This window comes from Bos grunniens, chromosome 15 (assembly GCF_055505025.1).
Source record: "Bos grunniens cultivar Pamir isolate PY7600 chromosome 15, Bosgru_T2T1.0, whole genome shotgun sequence".
NCBI classification, from domain to species: domain Eukaryota; kingdom Metazoa; phylum Chordata; class Mammalia; order Artiodactyla; family Bovidae; genus Bos; species Bos grunniens.
In genome coordinates, this window is record NC_141179.1 from 30,919,637 (window position 1) to 30,928,680 (window position 9,044).

Sequence of the window (9,044 nt, forward strand, 5' to 3'; positions counted from 1 at the left end):
TCTTAGCTGAAGGCAGACTTCCTCTTCTCAATGAATGTTTGATTTGGAGTTTATTGACTCCATTTGCCAGAGTATTTTCCTTAAATATTTTTTTGAGTCTAATGCACACTGTATGCATCCATAATGGCTCTGGCTAGCCTTGTTTTTCTGCAGAACCAATCAAGCAATTTGGATGAGATGGAATTGAACTCAGAGGCATCAGGAGAGGGTGGCTGGAGATGTGGGCAGGGTGGGAGGAATGGGCTTGAGAGAGAAGAGCCAGGAGGTGGGGAGAGGCAGCACTGAGGATGCACTGTGGATGCAGAGATGGAAAAGAGTAGAGACGTTAGACGAGGAAGAGGGTGAGAAAACGTGGAAGCGGGAAGGAGAGGGAAAAGAAAAGGAAAGAAAGATGAAAGAACACATTTTGTCCAGCTTACAATTTTGTGTGACCTTGGGAATATGGGTGAGTTCAGTCGATGGATGACTCTCAAATTACTTTGGAGTTTTCAATTCTAATCTCTTCTTGCTCTCACTCTAACTTTCGTGAAAAAAGTAAAATTGGCATGTGTGTTGGACATCACTGTCTGCTCCCCCAGCGTCCATTCATCCCCTCTTATGCTGTTGTTGTGTTGTGCTCAGTCGCGTCGTGTTGTGTCTGACTCTTCTGCAACCCCATGGACTGTAGCCCACCAGGCTCCTCTGTCCATGGGATTTTCCAGGTAAGAATACTGAAGTGGGTTGCCATTTCCTCCTCCAAGGGAACTTTCTGACCCAGGGATCGAACCCACGTCTCCTGCGTCTCCTGCATTGGCAGGGAGATTCTTTACCACGGAGTCATTGGGGAAGCCCTCTTTTGGTGTAGCAGCTTGTTATTGAGTGAGACTGAACTCCTGGGCTGGCCTATCACTGGCCTGAGCCAATCACGGTATTCCTAGTACCCTAACCGCAGTGATTGATTGATTGAGGAACAGAACCAAACCAATCAATGCATAGGATTCTCCTGGCTGCTGTAATTGGTTGTCACTGAAGATTTCCAATCAGAGAAAGTTGGGAATTTTGTTAAAGGGTGGGGAAGAAAAGCTTTTATCTCCTCCTGGTTATGGAAGAGGAGATAGGGTGCCCCAGAGCTGCTGGAAATAATTTAATTACCATGAGGGAGTTCAGTTTGGGAATGAAACTGCTATATTAGGAGGGCAGAGTGGAGAGAATCACAAAGAATTGGAGCTGAGTCTTATGGGGCACGTCACAAACCTCGGGATCAAATTCATCCTGAAGCCAGCATTTTCTCTGGACATCCGAACTACACAAGCCAGTACATTCCTTACTGTTTAAGTGATTTTGAGTTGAATTGTCTATTATATATAGCTGAAAATGTACTAATTAATGAAGTATCTTTGAATTTAATCTCTCCTGTTTTCCCAGCTACAGGCCTCTGGCAGGATGTACCCATGGGCCCAGGCTGGGCAGGGCTTTGGATAGAGTTCTTTCCCCAAACTTAGCTCAGTCTTTGGGGGCAGGGATGTGGCTGGAAGGATGAGGAAAGAGGAAGGGGTAAAAAACAGAGACTACATCCTAGAAGGTCAGACCACTCCCACTCAGCTGGGAGAGCACATCCGCTCCCCCAGTCAACTCCAAGTCAGCCTTCAGGGCAGCTTTCAGCTCTAAGTAGGCATCACCCAGTCTGGTGTTGCAGGCTCTCCTCCCACCTGGCTGCCAGGCTCAGCCCCTGGCCATTCTCTGAGGACACCCACATCTCTCTTTTTACCTAGAGCCCTAACCACCCATAAAGCCTCCTCGGACTTATGTCAACTTTGAAAGTCATCCTTCTGCTGGGGCTTCATCAAAATCTGCATGAAGTAGGATGGGGGTGGCCAGGGAGAATGTGCAGTTCTAAAAATCATAACCAGCACATCTATTGTTTTTGTGCATAAAACTGCTGAGAGTGAAGTTAACAAACTGTTCTTAACTAGTAGAATATAGTAGACGGTGAGAGAAAGCATTATTGGGGTCATGGGTGAAAAAAAAGAAGTTGAGAACCAGCACTCTAATTGATGAGGCCTCCCGCTGGATTGACCTTCCTAGGGCCCTTGCTCCTTACTCGTGGCATTTTCCAGGTCCCGCCTTAGGCTGCAGTTATTTGTGTATTGATCTTACTCCCTCGCTAGGTCATGGAACCTCAACTGCCTGCCGGAGTTGGGAGGGCCTTGAGGGATCAGTGGCTGTGGAGTTTCCACCTCTTCTCCACCAAGATGCATGTGAGTGATGGGGTTCACATTTGCTGTGTGCTCCTAAGGTTATTAAAAATCTGGGTCTGAAAGGTGTCACCCCTCACCTTTCTCTTATAGTCAAGAAAGCATAGGAGAAAGTGAATGACTCTGGAACAAGAGGTCGCTGCTTGGCTTTTTAAAGACCTTAGTGAAACTGTGGTCTTGACAGCCTCATTTGTAGAGGCTCATTTTATTCATTTACAAAGCAATGCTTTACATTGTAAGGGCAAAGCTTGGAGGTCTGAGCATAGCGTTCAACAGAGGGTGTGGGGAAGAGATACAGGAAAGGGCCCTTCCCACTCCACCGGAAGCAGAGGAAGGAGGGAGCTCTCTGGTCACAGGAAGGGAGGGTGTGCACTCTGAACATCCTTGCTTTTCCACAGCACCCTCCCTGGTGTCAAGTTCAGGGCAGGGTGGGTGAGAGAGAGCTGCTCCCAGGGACGTGTGGGGATCCTGAGAACATTGGCGCTTACATCCTGCTTTCCAAGTGTAGCCGGAGGATAGGAGGGGCTCCCAGTGGTGTGACACAGGTGAAACTGCAGCTTTGATAGACAGAGGTGTCTGGGGTGGGTTTGAGTTAGTGCTCCTGGCTGCTGTGCCCTGTATGCAACAAGGAGAGGGGGTTCCTGCGTGTCCCTGAGGGGAGCTGGCAGAGACACTGAAAGAACTGGTGGAGGAAAGAGTCCTGAGGTCGAATGAGGCTGCCTCCTGATTGGACTCACCTGGGGGTTTGATTGGGATGCCAGAAGGGGTCGGGTGGGGCCAGAGGACATCAGGTTGGAACCAAGAACAAGTGGCCTGGCTCACGCGGCTGACAATAACTCAGAGGGCATCCGTGTATGCTCCTCCCCCATCCCCACCCTCACACGCCGTCCAGGGAAGGAGAATGGGACAAGAAGGTTCCTTGGGGCAAAAGAAATGACAACCTAAGGGACTCTGATTCATTTTAAAATTTATTTATTTATTTATTTTTGGCCATACTGGGTCTTTGTTGCTGTGCAGACTTTTCTCTAGTCGCAGCTCCCGGGCTCCAGTTGTGGTGCACAGGTTTAGTTGCTCCTGGCATATGGGATCTTCCCAGATCAGGGATCAAACCTGTGTCTTCTGCATTGGCAGGCAGATTCTTTACCACCGAGCCACTAAGGAAACCTTCGAGGGACTTTGATTCTTGATCGACTCTCCAAAAGAGAATGTTTTAAACTGAGTTACTATCTACTAAATTGATGCCTTTAAACTGTGGTGCTGGAGAAGACTCCTGAAAATCCTTTGGAGAGCAAGGAGATCAAACCAGTCAACTTAAGGAAAATCAACACTGAATATTTATTTTAAGGGCTGATGCTGAAGCTGAAGCTCCAGTATTTTGATCATCTGATGTGAACAGATGATTAATTGGAAAAGTTCCTGGTGCTGGGAAAGATTGAGGGCAGGAGAAGAGGGCATTAGAGGATGACTGAATGGCATCACCGATGCAATGAATATGAACATTGGCAAGCTTCGGGAGATGGTGAGGGACAGGGAGGCCTGGCATGCTGCAGTCCATGGGGTCACAAAGAGTTGGACATGACTAGGTGACTGAACAACAGCAGCTATCTATTGGCAAATTAGCCTCCTACCACAACCAACCCCATGGCCCCAACCATCAGCGAGAAGGGAGAACCTCGGAAGGAGGCAGCCAGTTGTGGAAAATTGTTACTTGTCTTACCTACTGAGCTGTTGGGTGTGAATTCTAACCCTTCCCAGAGTAATTATTTCAATGAGTGATATGAAAAAGAACCTCAGGGTACTATGGGAAGGAGTATTGGGAGGTCTGACCTAGTTTGAAACATCAGGGAAGGCTGCCCAGAGGAAGTGATGTTTAAGTAGAATTCTGGAAGATGTGTAGGTCTTAGTGGGATGCAAAGGGTGGGCATCATTCTAAGAGGTAGGTGACCATTGCTTCTTCACCCCACGTGAGGATTCCTCAGAGTCCCAAGAGTGGGCTGCCCTAGCCGATTCGCCCCATCCCCTGGCCGGGGTCAGGAGCAATGGGGCGAATCCCAGAAGCTCGGGGGGCTGCTCCATGTGCCTTTTGCTAGAAAAAGGTGGAGATGCAGAGAGCCTGGGTTTGAGCCTCTCGCTAAGAGCCTGACAACTGGTTCTCCTGCAGAGTCTGTCCTCGGCCCCAGCCACAGCCCCCAGCACCTTGAGTGTCTCTGCTGTCAGAGGAAGGCTGAGACAGAGTGGCTTCCAGCCCTGTGTCCCCTGCCAGTCCATATGCTGTGCTGTCCAGCCAAGGGCTGGTGCGTGAAGTTGGCTGCTCCGCCTAATGGTCGGGAAAGGAGGCAATTGCATGCCTCCATCTGCCAACTGAGAGTCTGTGCAGAGGGAGCCCATTAGCGGCCCCTCCTGTGTGCGAGCCTCAATTAGCCCAGGCAGGAGCAGAGGGCAGCAGGTAATAGACTCTGCAGCCAAGTGGATGGAAGGAGGGCCTCTCCTTCCATGCCTGGGGGCCCTGGGGTGGGGATAGATTGCAATCTGTAGACAAGGAGAAGGGCAGGTCTCCAGCTTTCTCCTTGCTCCCAGTTTGAAGGGAATGGTTTAGACTGGAATCAAAGTCACAGGATAGGACATCCCCTCTCTCCAAAAACATTTGGACCTGGTCTGAGTGACAGCAAGTTAAATGGCAGAGGAACATTTACAAGGAAGCTGACCTCAGAGCAGCAGGGTAGGGGTCGGGGTTGGGAGGATGGCAGAGACCTGGCTCAAGCAGCTCTGCTGGTGACCACAGGGTCAACTGCTGGGTGATGCTTTGTATAGAATGTGTGGGAACTGAGGTTGTGCCCAGGGTTTCCTGGGGGGGCTTAGGAACTCCCTTAACAGACCTCTTAGAGCCCTCAGTGGCTGCTGGGGAGTGACCTTCCCTTTAATCAACCTCCTTTTCAGGGTGCCTGCGTTTCACAGAAGGTCCACAGAGAGGGCTGCCAGAAAAAATGTAGGACGCCTGGTTGAATGTGAATTTCAGGTAAGTAACAGATAATTGTTTAGTACAAGCCTGTCCCAGTAATATTCGGGACATGCTTATATGAAAAAATTATTCATTGTTTATCTGAAATTCAAGTTGAACTGGGCATTCTGTATTTTTTTAAGTTAATTAGTTAACTAATTTTGGCTACCCTGGGTCTTCACTGCAATGCAAGGGCTTTCTCTAGTTGCGGCCAGCGGACCTACTCTTTATCATGGAGCATGGGCTTCTCACTGCTGTGGCTTCTCTCACTGGGGACCATGGGCTCTTGGGCACATGGGCTTCAGTAGTTGTGGCTTGTGGGCTCCAGAGCGCAGGCCCAGTGGCACATGGGCTTTGGTTGCTCCACTGCATGTGGGATCTTCCCAGACCAGGGATCTAACCCGTGTCTCTGCATTGGCAGGTGGCTTCCTAACCAAGGGACCATCAGGAAAGTCTCAGTGTTCTGTATTTTTATTTGCTGCATCTGGCAGCCTCTTCAGGCCCCCCGCCCCCGCCCAGAGTGGTGGGCTGATTCCTCACAGCATGTGGGACTCTGCATACCATCCTGGGGAGGGAGCTTGCACTGTCATGACCCTGGACTCTGTCTGGGACCCGTCCTGGGGGCGTGTGGACCATAGTGGGAGGTCACTGAGGACCCTGGCTGTGGTCAGTGTGGGGAACCAGCCTCATCAGCTGCCTGTTCCGAGCATGGAGCACAAGGCGAGTTTGGGAAGAGGAGATGCTGTAGACGGAGAGGGGAGGGGCCCAGACCCACAGAGCACCTTTCCCAGCTCGGCAGAACCTAGAGAACAGTGTCTCTCAGACTCCGTGGCTCCCTGCTCAGAGCCCTCCCCTCCCGAGATGGTAGGAATTACTCCCAATCAGACCACCTTTCGCTCTGATGAGGGGAGAATTGACCATCTATCATGGTCTCTTCTAAGCAGAGGTGTTGGGCTTCCTGACACAGGGGCAGCTGCCCTCCAGCCTCTGAATCTTATTTTCTGGAGGCCTGGGGAGCCATGTGGGGCAGGAGAAGAAAAGGAAACATCAGTCTTCCAGTGCTCATCCCAGGCCATGTTTAAAAGGGGGAACTGACTGGTTCTGAGTGTCCTGCCTGGGAGTGTGGTGAGGGTGGGGGCTCCATTTATGTTTAGTTTTTTGTCTGAAGTGTGAGCTCTCAATGGGGCTCAGGGTGAGCAGGGCAAAGGGTAAAGTGCATGAAAAGAAGCTGATGAACCAGGAGACAGGAGCAGAAGACCCCTCATCAGGTCATTGGAGGAGGCACTTGACGGAAGGCTGCCTGTTGGGAGATCACAGACCTGCACAGTTCATCACACACCCCATCCTGGTCACCCCAGACATGTTTAAATGCATTTCTCTCCCTGGTGCTGGTCCCCACTGTTCATGCTCCAGGCTTTGCCCCGTCTGGTTTTAGGGGAAGGCAGCATTTTCCTTAAGAAAAGATTCTGGAGGCAAACCACCCTCAGTGGGAGTGGGACCACCAGCATCCACTCTTTGTGATGTATTTTTAGCTACTTTATATCCTTCCCTGTCCCCAACTTGGATAAGCCTCTGCTACCTCTAGGCCAATTCATAATCCCCAATTTCCTCAAAACCTGTTAAACATGGATGTCTTATTGGAGTTGTTTGGGGTTAGTTGTGCCTGGCGCGGAAGCTGCCTGCACCTTCCACACCACCTCCCTCAGCCCTTCAATCCCATAGCTGACATGTTTCCTTGTTTCCTGTTGGGGCAGGCTGCGGGGAAGTTATCTCTCTTCCCCTGGACCACAAATTCTCCTGGAGAAGACCCGCTGTTTCCTTCCCTTTCCTCTTGTTTCTTTCTCAGAAGGTGTACAATGCCCTTGCTGAGCCTCTTGCTGTCTTTGGATCTGAGACCTTTTCATAAGTGTCCTTCGCCCCTCTTTCAGTCCGTTTCCATCTCTCAACTCAAGTGACCAAACTGTGCGAGCATCCCCGAGGGAGCATCAGGCTTTCACCCAGCGATCACACATTCTTTTGAGAGTTGACTGTTGAACTTGAGGGATACAGTGATTAATCAGACTCAGACATTCAGATGGTCTCTGAGAAATACGGGGGCAACTGAGAGGTGGTTCTAGCCCCCTCCCCCACACCCTCCTTTATTTACTGGTCCACAGGGAGTAAGTGACATATCTAACATCACAGAGCTAGTTGGGGACAGAACAAAGATTGAAACCTGCCTCCTTTGACTCTTAATCCACCACATTTCCTGCAGCTGTAAATTTGAGTGGAGCAAGTGTGTGTGGGGCAGTGGGACTGGGTACAAAGCTAAGCCTTAATTACCGCGTGAGACATGAGAAACCCACATCTTTGCTCTGCACTCCCTACACCAGCTTCCCACCCACCACAGCAGGATGTAAGCTCCTTTCTGTTCACTAGACGCTGAGGCCAATAGAGAAGCTTGCTCAGAGCCAGGCTCTGGTTCGCAGTGGAAGTAAGACTGGACAGCTGCCTGGGTGTCAGATCTAAGTTGGGCTGAATATTGTATTGCTGGAAATGTGACCAGCTGGAGGGAGCTGTACTGACCTGTGCTCCTGTGGGGGGCGTAGAAGTGGGTGGCTGGAGGAACATGCTGATGATCCACTTGGGGTCTAGGGTGAGACTTCAAAAGGGCATGTTCAAGAAGCAACAGCTGATTAGTCCCTCCATCACCTCTTAGGGTGGATGTCCAATCACTGCTGGCCTCTGGCTTGGCTATGTGGGCTGGAAGTTCATTGTTGGGGCCAGAATAAACTGCTTAGGACCTAGAGGAGAGGCCAGCCATGCCATCCAAAACCCCTTCTTAGCTCTTCCTGTGCAACCCTTGCTTTTAAGAGCATGTGGAATGCACACCAGTTTGACTCTGTCTGGGGCACCATATATTTACGTAAACCTCTGAGAAGCCCAGTTCGTTTCTTGCTGTGTAATCTCAGATGCTTATCTTTCTCCTCTATTTTTTCTGCTCAGGCCAGAAGCCAGTCTTTAAGAGAAAATTCCCCTTTGTCTGGATACCCACACCCACCTATTCCAGCTAGATATGCCCCACCCACCCCTCCATTCCAGCCAATGACACCAGCCCCTGGCAGCCACCTGCCAGCCCTCCACTGTTCCCCTGGGTCCTAAGTAATCTCCTCTCATTAAAGCCAATGGAAGTTTGTGGGCCCTTACAATGTCCCTCTAGCAATGTTTGGAAATGGGACCAGTCCTTCCATTGAACAATTCTTTTTCCTTGATTTATTTCATAACGGTATCTCTTGACTCTTTTCCTTCTTCCTCAGCTAGACTGTCTCTCCCTGACTGTACTTTCTCTGTGGGGTTTATCTTCTCCTAGCATCAGATGTCACCTTTATGCCCATCTGTTCCATTGTTTATTTATGCATCTATCCAGCAGGCATCTGCAGGTCACCAGCTAGAGCAAGCACTTGTGAGGCCCCAGGGTGTGATGGTGAACAGACCCAGCTCTGGATGAGCTTTCAGCTAGCATGTGGGAGACATGTAATAAGCAAATCGATAGACAAGGAAAACAAGGGATAGTGGTGGGTGGCTGCCCTCAGGGAGGTCTCCACAGAGTGATGCTCTTGTAGGGACCCACATGACAAGAAGGGCCAGGAGGCAGTAGATTCTCCAAACCCCAAGATTCTCAGTGGAGAACAAGGTCGGCAGCCCAAGGAGCAGAGAGAACCTCAGAGGGGAGTAGTGCAAGGGAGACAGGAGCAGGATGGCCCAGGGACAAGCTCAGGCAGATCTGAGAGCCAAGCAAGGAGTCAGCATTTAGTTCTGAAGGTGAAGAGGAG

General features: G+C 50.3%; 1 long non-coding RNA gene across 1 annotated transcript; it reads left to right on the plus strand.

The window, feature by feature from the left end:
• The first annotated feature begins 1,052 nt into the window (after positions 1 to 1,052).
• On the plus strand, positions 1,053 to 3,589 carry LOC147357596 (uncharacterized). Its single transcript, XR_015142479.1, has 3 exons — positions 1,053 to 1,294; positions 2,148 to 2,237; positions 3,366 to 3,589. It is a non-coding gene; the product is annotated as an uncharacterized LOC147357596 (long non-coding RNA).
• Positions 3,590 to 9,044: the final 5,455 nt, after the last annotated feature.